The 12,626-nt window shown below is 35.0% G+C and overlaps 1 protein-coding gene across 1 annotated transcript in view; it reads right to left on the reverse strand.

Moving 5' to 3' along the window:
* LOC114331837 (adenylate cyclase type 3) overlaps positions 1 to 12,626 on the reverse strand; it is a 682,543-nt gene that overhangs the window by 519,160 nt on the left and 150,757 nt on the right. The window lies entirely within an intron of this gene.

Consider the following 12,626-nt stretch of genomic DNA (forward strand, 5'->3'; position numbering starts at 1 on the left):
GTACAGAACCAAAGTAGAGTTTTTTTAACGAAGATTTTACTTTTACTATTTTTGTAAGAGAAAATATATCCGTGACAATAACGTTAAGAGCTTAAATTTTACTGCGAGCACCATGTAACAGAGTCCTCTTAAAAGGCTTAAAAAAAATAAGGGATTTAAAATATTAAATTAAATACAGTTTCATAGTCCTTAAAATAACCTTTTAAATGGTTTTAGGTGAACCTGATATAAAAATTTACAAAGGGATTTGTTAAAAAAAAACATTTTTTGGAAAAATTTATGGAGCACAAATGTTGATGCTCTCAACTACTTCTGCAGTTCATTTGATATAGTAGGGGAGGAAAGTATGCTAAATTTGCAGTTACTCGAGCGTTATGGGGACCTATTGGGTTGTGAAGATTAGGTCGCAAAAACCAAAAAAGGTTAAGTTAAGGTTTCCATAAAGTGGGGGACTTCCCATTTTTTAAATCATCTTACATTTCCAACAATGGTTTTTTCCGATGATAACGCCATCTATCCATAATTCGAAAAAATGTGTCGAATAAAAGTTGCTTATTTGTACGTAAAGAATCCAAATCTGCAATAAAAATTGGCGGCTCCTATTTAAGAGTTTAAAGTGACCCCCATCCGACCTCCGTGAAGGGTCTTGTTTGGTACAAATCGACAGATTTTTCAAAAACATTGAATACGTGTATTTTGCAGTTTTTTGATCTGATGTTTATTTCGCGGGGTTCGTATTTAAAATTTTAAATTTACCCCCCACCCTTCTCCGTGGATTAGCTTTTTGATCTGACGTTCATTTCGCGAAATATTCGCATTTTTTTGTGAAAATTTGTTACTTCGTCATTTCCTTACGCCCCGGTAAAATCGTCAGATTTTTGAAATATACACTCTTCTGCATCTACTTAACTTACCTTATCTTTGATGATTTTGGAAATTGTAAGGAACAGCAGAATAGAAACACAAGAAACGATCTACCGTAACGAACATCAATGCATGGCCTACGCCGACGACCTTACACTGCTAGCAAAAACTAATACCGAATTAAAGAAAATCATGAGAAGATTAGTCAGAGAGGCAAAAAAATTCGGCCTAGAAATAAATGAAGAAAAGACGAAGTATATGGTGCTAGGCAACACAGAAAAAGAACCTGTAGATATGCTAAAGTTAACAGCGTTCGATGGAAAAGAATATAAATTTAAAAGAGTAAATCACTTTACATATCTAGGTGCCATTATAGATGAAAAAGGACACGAGCAAAACGAACTAAAGCACAGGATAACTAAAGGTAACCGAAAGGTCGGCAGTTTAAAAAAAATTATTAAAGTCAAATTACGTATCAAGAAAGACGAAAATTAGAATATACCAAACTGTAATAAGAGCAACAGTCACCTACGGATGTGAAACATGGGAACTAAGCAAATCAGAAGAAGAAATGATAGAGAGATGGGAACGCAAGGTACTGAGGACTATTTTCAGGGGAAAAATGCGGCAGATGGTTGGCAAAGAAGAACTAATCAAGAATTAAGGATGTTTTACAAGGAACCAACTGTAACAAGATACACAAAGGCACAAAGAATCAGGTGGGCAGGTCATGTCGAGAGGATGGATAGGTCAAGAATGCCAAAGAAGATACTATTAAGAAAACCAGTTGGGACAAGGAGACGAGGTAGACCAAGAAAAAGATGGCACGAAAGTTTCAAGAAGATATAGGATCGATGGAAATTACAGACTGGAAAGAGAAAGCAAAAAACTGGATACAGTGGAGAAACATAGTGCAGCAATTTTTACATAGATATTAAATCAAATTATATAATAAATATAAGACATTAGTATATATTGTCATTTGTATTATGTAAAATTGTTATTGTTAAGTTGTAAAGCCCTAGGCCTCCAAGGCCTGTAGAGCGTGTTAAATAAATAAATCTTTGACGATTTCGAGTCTTTCTAAGGATATATTTTTTTCGGACCCCTTAACGAACTCCCCTGTATTAAGAGCCAATATATGGTAGAGGTACATTTACAGGGTACAACGTTTCTCCCCATGTAATAATCATCTGACGCGCTCGAGTAACTGCAAAAATCCTCGCTTGGGCTCCCGTACCAATAATAGGTATGTCTGAGTAATTTGACAAGTGTTTCTCTCTCTAGCTCCATCCCTTCTTGTGAAGTATTGGGCGCTTATGAGTTTTCGGGCCAAAAGTGTAAGATTGCTGTCTGGCGGGGACAACACAATCGCGTTGACGTTGACATGTGTTTAGTAAGTATAAATATGTTGTATAAAATGCATCATTTTGTCGTTATTTAAGCTTTAAGCGAAAATGCGCAAAATGTCGCCTGTCAAAATTTTCAATGTGTTTTAAATTTATTCGATTTTTTCGAATTTTCAAATTCGTATTTTTGAAAAATATTTCATTCAAAAGAAACTTTTTATTTATTCTAAGGGACTTCCGGCCCTCGGTAATAACGTAATCTTTCATTCTGCGTTTAAATTTTTAAAAAATACTTAATAGTTTTTTAGGATTCTGAAAAAAATTACTGAATATTTTGACAGGCGATATTTTGCTCCTTTTCCTTAATACTTATAGTCGAGGAAATGAAGCTGAAAAAATGGCAAAACCTCGCAATTTTATCGTCCAGCATCGATTTGTACAAAAATTTGGGATTAGGGTCATTACACCCTCTAGTTCATTTTCTATAGTAAGCCGTTGTACGCTTTTGATTTTTTAAGGGTGAAAACTACCCCTAATTGTAAAAAATTAGAAAATAACATTTTAAACTTTAATATTGTCAACATTTGGTTCTTATTAGTTACATAATGATTGTTTTATGCTTTAAGATATACTATCATAATATTTCAACCCTTAAAACCACCCTTGTTGGAGCTATATATAAAAAATTTATTTATCCTAAAAGAATAATTTCGGCTTGGATCGATTTACATAAAAATTTTGGATTAGAATCATCTCACCTTGTACTTCATATTTAGTGTGACCAACTAGCCCGAAAAATCCGGGACATGGCCCGAATTACGAAGTAGTGTCCCGCCGTCCCGGACAAGGCTTCCGGGCCATCCGAATTTTCAACGTTTTGGTAAAATAATTTTATTTTGAAATTTTTATTACATTATGTATTCTTCTAGGAATTAGAGGTTTTCTTCTGATTGTTAAGCAAATTAAGTTGTGCGACAAATATGAGAGTAAGAAGTAATCAACACAAAAATGTTCTGAAGTTGTTTTCTTGTGGAATTTTTGACAATTACATTTTGATGGGATTAATCCACAATTTGACGACTATATACCTGGAAATCTCCAGCTGATCAAGAGGGAAAGATAGTCAGAAATCAAATTGACTACATTATCATTAATAGAAGGTTTAGAAACAGTATTACATCTGCAAAAACATACTTAAGTGCAGACACAGCAACTAACCATAATCTGCTCTGTGCTGGATTCAAACTAAAACTAAAAAGAATAAAAGCCCCCACAACGCAGAAGAAACCTAATACTCGACTCCTAAGAAATGCCGTAATAGCAGATGAGTTCGGAAATAAGATAAATCGTGATATTAAAAAACAGTTAGAAAGATCTGAACAAGAAAATATCGGTCAAAATCTAGATATCATGAATTCCGCCATAGTCACCATAGCAAACGAAGTTTTGAACCAGAAAAAGACCCAATCAAGAAAAAGGATTGGATGACCGATAAAATACTAGACCTTATTCAACAAAGAAGAAATTGGAAAAACAAAGACGAGATTCGGTATAGAGAGATATATCGACAAATAAGATACGAGGTTAAGCGAGCAAAAGAGGACTGGATGGAACAAAGATGTCGTGAAATGGAAGAACTACAAAGAAAACATGACGAGTTTAATATACATAAAAAGCTTAAAGAAATTACGTACACTCAGAGAAAAAGAACTCCTGACTTTATGAGAAACTCCAAAGGTAACAATTATCGACTTGGATGAAAAAAAGGAAGAATGGACTAACTATATAAAAGAGCTCTTCCTGGATACGAGGCCACCACTTAACACCACAAAGTATACGAATACTGGTCCTAGTATTTTAAAAGCGGAAGTAGAGAAAGCCATCAAACAGAGCAAAAATGGGAAATTTCCAGGCCCTGACCAAATACCATCAGACTGGCTCAAACTTCTGGATGACGATAATGTCTCACAATTAACAAACATTTATAACCATATATACGAGACTGGAATGATGCCACAGATATGGTTGGAGTCTACATTTATTCCACTCCCAAAAAAACCTAATACATCATCATGTAAAGACTTTAAACTAATTAGTCTCATGAGCCACTCTCTCAAGCTACTTCTTAAGATAATTCTTAATAGAATCAAGCAGAAATTTGAAGATACAATGGGAAACAAACAATTCGGTTTCAGAGAAGGATTGGGAACAAGGGAAGCTTTGTTCTCAATGTTAACATTGCTTCAACGATCATGGGAAGTACAGAAACCAATTTACGTCTGCTTTATAGATTTTGAGAAGGCGTTTGATAGAGTTCAACATGATAGGTTGTTTGAATATCTAGAAATGATTGGAATAGATGATAAAGATCTGAGACTTATACAACATCTATATTGGAATCAAGAAGCTTCTATTCTGGTAGACGGCAAAGAAACAGACAAAATTTGCATTCAAAGAGGTGTGAGACAGGGTTGTGTGTTATCCCCAACTTTGTTTAACGTATACTCAGAAATAATTTTTAATGAAGCCTTGGAAGGACAATGTGGAGTTCGAATCGGGGGAGAAACTATTAACAACATCAGATATGCAGACGACACCGCGATCATGGCTGAAAATATCGAAGATCTTCAATTCCTTATTGATCGAGTCACTAGAGAATGCTCCAATAACGGACTTAACATAAATGCAACAAAGACAAAGTTACTTGTGGTTAGTAAACAAGACGTCGGCCCTATGCAACTAATTGTCAGTGATGAATCAATAACAAAAGTTAACCATTTTAAATACCTAGGATGTTGGATAAACGAGACACTAAATCCGGATGAAGAAATTAAAACTCGTATAGAAATTGCAAGAGGAGCATTTATGAAACTTAGATCTATTCTGAGCAACTCTCAGCTAAATTTACAACTAAGAATCAAGTTCCTAAAATGTTATGTGTATCCTGTATTACTATATGGATGTGAAACCTGGATCATGAAGGTTAACATGATGAACAAATTAGAAGCCTTTGAGATGTGGTCGTATCGTAGAATGCTCAGAATATCTTGGGTTCAACGCATTTCAAACAGAGAAGTCTTAAACAGAGTAGGTCAAGGCGAAGGTGACTTAATGAAGATGATAAAAAAGAGAAAACTTGATTATCTGGGGCATATAATGAGAGGTAGCAGATACAGGATGCTGCAGTTAATACTCAATGGGAAGATCGACGGAAAAAGAGGAATTGGTCGAAAGAAATATTCATGGCTCCGAAACCTTCGTCAATGGACTGACTTATCAGCAGATCAATTGTTACATGCCGCACAAGATCGAGAACGATATCAGCAAATTGTTATGGAAGCTACCCAAGCCTAAAAATTTGGGCACGGTACTTACAGAAGAAGAAGAATCCACAATCAAAAACTTAAAGCCTTTGAGATGTGGCTATACATGCAAATCCTAAGGATATCATAGACGGACAAGATAACCAACGAGACCATACTAAGAAGAATGGGGAAAGAAAGAGAAGTGATGTTTACATTTAAAAAGAGATAGTTAGAATATCTCAGACATATAATGAGAAACGGAAATAAATACAGATTACTGAAAATAATCCTTCAAGGCAAAGTATTCGGAAAGCGAGGTATAGCGAGAAGAAGAATATCATGGTTAAAGAACCAGAAGAAATGGTTCTCCACCACAACAACTAATCTATTTAAAGCATCTGTTAATAAAATAATTATAGGCAGAAGGATCGCCAATATTCGATACGGATAGGCACCAAAAGAAGAAGAAGCCACAATTGTATGACACTTACATTTTTATATTAACCTAAGGTTATAATACCTATTTACATGAAAATTCAACATCTTTTTCCTTTTTTGAGAACGATTTCCGGATTTAAAAAAAAAACTAAGAAAAATGTAATTATTACAGCCAATTGTGGCTTAATCCTATCAAAAATATCATTGACAACATAAAAATGTTAAGTAATCAATAAAATGATGATATTGAAGTTCTGACAAAAAAAATGGCCCGATTTTTATTGAAAAGTCCCGGATTTCTGGTATTTATTTCAGCCTTGTCCCGAATTGGACTGAATTGGAGTTGGTCACACTATTCATATCCTATATCATGCTTAAGGGCGTTGATTATTTTTAGGCGTGTAAACTACCCCTTATTGTGAAAAAGTATATAAAAACATTGTAAACTTTAATATGGGTAAAATTTGGTTTTTGAGTGGTTAAATAATGATTGTTTTATACTTTAGGATATAATATCATAATACTTCAACCCTTAAAAACCACCCCCAATAACATTACAGTTTTTATAAGTAGATATTTTAATAGATCTATACAGAAAAAAAGTAGAATTAAAGAATTACAAAAACATTTATTTACACAAAATACGAATTTGCAAATATGTACGAATACAAATACAAATAGTTTTTTAGTCATCTTCCAGTATACGAACCGGTTCTGTGGTATTATACACACATTGAAAATTATCCATCGCGAACTATCCGAATTTTCCGAATTTTTCAAATTCGTTTTAAAAACATAGCTCCTTCATTTCTGTTGATAAAAAGTTTGTTCAAAAATAACTTTGTAGGATTTTTGAAGAGTTATAAGACTGTGTAAACTAAATTCCGTAAGATCCCTTAGTTTTTAATTAGCGTGGGTTTAAATGGCTCGAATAAGGGGGTGTTAGCTTGTAAATGGAGGATTTAAACAGCTATATATCGCTAATTGTTCACTATAATGAAAATCTATGCACAAATGGAATTTTAGTTATTAAAAAAGCTACAATTTAGTAGTTCATCATTTTTTTGTATCTCCAGTATTTTCGGAGATATTTTGAAGTAAAAGGTGAAAAATGGGAAATTCCAAAAAATTTATTTTTCTTTAAACTCCAATTTTTCTAAAATTCTTCTTCTTCTTTAGGTGCCGTGTCTGTATTGAGCGGTTGGCCGTCATCATGTTTACAATTTCCTGAAATCTCTCTCTATCGGCTGCTGCGCGAAATAATTCTTCTACTGTGCTGCCACACCATTGTCTAATATTACGCAGCCATGAAAGTTTCTTTCGACCAATCCATCTCTTTCCCTCCACTTTTCCTTGTATTATAAGGCGAAGCAGATGGTATTTAGGTCCTCTAATTATATGGCCGAAGTATTCTGTTTTTCTCCTCTTTATGATGCTTATGAGCAGACGTTCCGAATTCATCATTTGAAGAACATCTTCATTGGAAGTGTGCAAAACCCACGATATCTTTAGGATTCGTCGATAGCACCACAATTCGAATGCTTCTATTTTGTTTAGCATTGTGGTTTTTAACGTCCATGTCTCACAGCCATACAATAGGATAGACCACACATAACATTCCAGCACCTTCTTTCGAATATTCATCGACAGGTTTCTATTACATAAAACTGGTTTCCAGATCATAAAAGCCTTCCGTGATATTTCGATCCTAGTTATTATCTCTTCATCAGAGTCACAATTTACATTTAACCAGCTGCCAAGGTAGTTGAAATGATTTACCCGTTCTAACTCCTCTCCATCAAGAGAAAGCTGACCTTGATCTATATTAATCTTTCCAACTGCCATCCACTTTGTTTTTGAAATGTTGATTTTAAGGCCTCTCCGATAGCTTGCTTCACTGACTGGATTTAGTAGTGTCTGAAGATCTTGTAAATTTTCAGCAAGAATGGCTGTATCGTCAGCGTATCTAATATTGTTGATTACTTCTCCGCCTAGCCTTACTCCCTCTTGTCTGTCATCCAAAGCATCCCTAAAGATTTCTTCAGAGTACAGATTAAAAAGGGTGGGTGATAAAACACAACCTTGTCGTACTCCACGTTTTATCGGCAGTTTTTCAGTACGACTGTCTCCAATTTGGATAGAGGCTACTTGATTGTAATATAAGTATTTCAGCAGTCTTATATCGTATTGGTCAAGTCCTGCTGCCTGCAGGCAATCGAAAAGTGTATCATGTTATACTCGGTCGAATGCCTTCTCGAAGTCGATGAAACAAACATAAACGTTCTTTCGGAATTCACAACTTTTTTGTAATAGAACGCGCATACAAAATAGTGCTTCTCTAGTTCCTAGACCATTTCTAAATCCAAATTGCTTATTACCCATTCTAGTCTCGCACAGAAGGAATACTCGGTTCTGTATAATACGTAAAAGTATCTTAAGTGTGTGACTCATCAAACTGGTTAGTCTAAAATCGCTGCATTTGGTGGGCCTGCTTTTCTTTGGTAATGTTATAAACAGTGACTCCAACCAATCATCTGGTATTTTTCCTTCGTTGTAAATTTTGTTAAAGAAAGTAGTCAAGTAGGTAATGTTTTCCTCGTCCAAAAGTTTAAGTAGCTCAACAGGAATTTGATCTGGTCCAGGTGCTTTATGGTTTTTGGCTTGTTGTATTGCTTTTATGACTTCTGACTTCAGTATACTGGGACCTCTGTCTAATTGGTTGTCACAGGTAGTATTTGGAGCATTTTCTCGAGAAGCATCGTCAAAAAGGTCACTGATGTGTCTCTCCCATTCTTTGCACTGTTGTTCGTGATTACAAATTTTTCCGTGCGGTTTTAAGGTTTTCTAAAATTAGGCCTTCTAAATAGGTAAAACTTTTTGGGTGTATTGATAATACAAATATAAAAGGAACTACAGAAAAGTGAAGACCAATTTTTATTTAGGAGAGTAGTTAGAGCGTTGTTTTCACAAATTTTTTCATAGAGGAAAGCAGGTACCGACATTTTTTTAATCATAATTCGCTTAATTTTCAGGCTACAAACTTTTTATTTTTATTTTTTGAAAGGTCTAACTGTATACTTGAAAAAATATTATTTTAGTTTTTCTCGAAAAATGCAAAGTTTTTCCGTTATTTTACTTTGAATATTTCAAATTATGCATTTGACGGAAAAAGCTAACTTTTAACATGCCGTATCTAGGTTTGTATTGGTCTTAAAGATATTACAGAAACAGAATTTGGTTTGTGTTACTAAAAGATACAGTTTTGATATCCATAGTTTTTTTGATTAAATGCATATTTTTCGAGACACTCTCAAAAAACCCTCTAAAAAGTCGATTTTTTCATCGAAAAACTGTTACTTTCAAACGCGAATAACTCTAAAAATATGTTTTACGAAGAAAATGTAAAAAATATTTTTTTCTTAGAATTACCTTTTACATCGATTTCCATGGTTAAAATGTAATAAAAAATTCCCGCCCCCGAGATGGGGTGGCAACCACCCCCAAGGTTTTAGCGTACAGCGGCATGATATAGAAAATGATCCTTGGACTATTCCCTACCTTCTGTGAAAATTTCAAGTAAATCCATGCTGGACGAAAAAATTGCGAGCCAAAATGCTTCATTTCCTCGACTATTAGATTTGAGTACTTCCCGAAAAAATTATACATGCTATTACCTATAACTCACATTAAATTAATAGTCCACAGTACATCGTCCTTTTTGGAAGATGATTACAAAAGTCTTAAAATGGTCTGAACTGCTTCGTTTGAGCGAGTTTCTGAAACATTTTAGAGTGCAGATTGGATGGATTTCTGCGTCCCGCGTCATTAACATATTTACGTTGTCGGATTAACGAAACGCGGCTGTAAATTTTTCGTACAATAGAGGTTGTCAAGGTAGTAGCTGAATATTTTTGGCCTAAGGGAATGAAAAATCTGTGTCTGGTTAATTTTTAAATTACTTTTTAAATAAAAATATTTTAAAAATTATTAACTCAATAATCATAATCATTGTTTTTGATTTATTTATGGACAGCCTTGCATTCACACTCACTCATTGTATTCGTTATAACAGCTACGTCAAAATTATTTAAAATTAAAAAAATGTTAATGTCACGTTAACCTCATACGTATGACTAAAGTAAACTAGCTCTTATTTAACGTCTAAAAGTGGAAAACTATCGTAAGTGGTACCGTTTCATAGGTTAATACCGATAATTTTCCACCTCTACTATTCTCAGCTCTTTTTATTTCACAAATCATTATGGTGTCTCATCATTCTCTTTGCCTTATCCCTATGCGGGGTCGGCTTCCCTAATTGCATTTCTCCACACAATTCTATCTTGGGTCATATCAATGTTAATCCCCTTTACCAACATGTCCTGCCTTATCGTCTCCCCCCAGGTCTTCTTTGGTCTTCCTCTCTTACTCCTTCCAGGAATCTGCACTTCAGTTATTCTTCGTATTGTGTGGTTAACTTCTCGACGTTAAACATGACCAAACCATCTTAAACTATGCTCCCTCATGTTGGCATCAATTGGTGCCACACCTAGACTTCCCCTAATATACTAATTTCTAATTTTATTCTTCTTTGTCACTCCACTCATCCATCTAAGCATTTTCATTTCCGCCACATGCATTCGTTGTTCCTCTTTCTTTTTCACTGCCCAACATTCAGTTCCGTAGGTACATCATAGCCGGTCTTATGGCTGTTTTATACAATTTTCCCTTCAGCTTCATTGGAATTTTTTTGTCACAAAACACACCACTCGCTTCTTTTCACTTCATCCATCAGTCCTAATTCTACTGCATGCATCTCCATCTACTTCTCCATTACTCTGTAATACCGAACGTAGTTACTTAAAACTATTGCTTTTCACAATCATTTTACCATCCAAAGTTACCATTTTATTTGTAGTAACTCCATCTTTAAATGAATATTCCAAACACTTTTTGTCCTACCAAGTTTTAAACCTTTTTCCTCCAGAGCTTGTCTCCACTGTTCCAGTTTTTGTTCTAAGTCTCTTTCACTATTTCCTATTAACACTATATCATCAGCATACATTAGGCACCATGGAATGCTACCCTGTAGTTTCGCTGTTATCTGGTCCAAAACTAATGAGAATAAATAAGGACTAAGCACCGAGCCTGGGTGCAGTCCTGCTTTCACCTGAAATTTATCAGTCTCTCCCACACCTGTCCTAACACTAGTCATTACTCCCTCATACATATCTCTCACAATCTTTACATATTCGCCAGAGACTCCTTTCTTATTGAGTATCCACCAGAGAATCTCTCATCAATGAATCAATGAATACCATATAAGCGTTGGTCTCTTTATTCCTGTATTTTTCCATCAGTTGCCTTACAATGAAAATTGCATCTGTTGTTGATCTGCCCCGCATAAAGTCAAATTGATTATCGGATATTTCGGTTTCTTCACGTATCCGTCTATCAATTACTCTCTCCCATATTTTCATGGTGTGGCTAAGTAGTTTTATAGCCCTGTAGTTTGTACATTGTTGTATGTCTCCCTTGTTTTGTAGACAGGTACTAATATACTGCTTCTCTATTCGTCTGGCATTTGTCCAACTTCCATAATTCTATTAATAGACCTGCTAGCCAACTTACTCCCGTCTTTTCCAATGCTCTACATACTTCCCCAGGAATATCATGTGGTCCGACTGCTTTTCCTTTCTTTATTTTTTGAAGCGCTTGAGCCACTTCCTCGTTTGTTATTCTGGTAACCATTGCTGTTACTGTCTCCGTTAACTCCACAGACTCTCTGTCAAATTCTTCATTTAATAAACTGTCAAAATACTTTCTCCATCTCTTTTTGACATCCTTTTCGTAAATTAGTATTTTATTATTTTCATCCCGGATACATCTATTCTGATTAAAATCTCTTGCTTTCTTTGCTCTCTGTTTGGCTATGTTATATATTTTTGCTTCGCCTTCCCTGGTATCAAGTTGATCGTATAGGTTTGAATACGCTTCTGTTTCAGCTTTTGCTACTGCTATTTTGGTTTCCTTTTTGACGACCATATAGTTTTGAAGATCTATGTCCGATCTGGTTTCTTGCCACTTTTATATAATTTTCCCTTTTCTTTTATTTTTCCTTGTACTTTATTTCACCACCACCAAGTCTCTTTATCCTCAAACTTCTTTCCTGACGTTTTTCCAAGTATTTCTTGGTGCCCATTTCTATTCCCATTATGGTGTCTATCTTTTGTTATTTTGCCGGTTATTAGCGCGCTCATCAGTGTATAACAAATTTTGCGTAGAATTTGTCCCTCTGTCGATTTACAGTTGGGTCGACCCCAATTGCTCAACTGTCATCAACATGCGTAACTTCACGCGCAACTTTGATACAAGAATTATAAAAAAAATACTCATTGAAATCCAGATCCCGTAATTTTTTGAACATTATAAAGTGAGTACAAAGACATGCATACATTTTTTTTGTAATGCTACCTTCAATTTAACGTGCACTTCTCGTTGAGTCCTACCGATAAGGTAGAGTTGTTGATGAATTGGGCCGCGCCCTTTACAGTTGATCCCAAACCCTTTTTCAGTGCCTCATAGTTTGTCGAATTCGCTCTAACGCATTAAGCTCAAAGTGACAGAAAAAAGAATGTGTGTGTACTATGTACGCACGTAAGAAGATATTCTT

This window comes from Diabrotica virgifera, chromosome 4 (genome assembly GCF_917563875.1).
Source record: "Diabrotica virgifera virgifera chromosome 4, PGI_DIABVI_V3a".
Taxonomy (NCBI): domain Eukaryota; kingdom Metazoa; phylum Arthropoda; class Insecta; order Coleoptera; family Chrysomelidae; genus Diabrotica; species Diabrotica virgifera.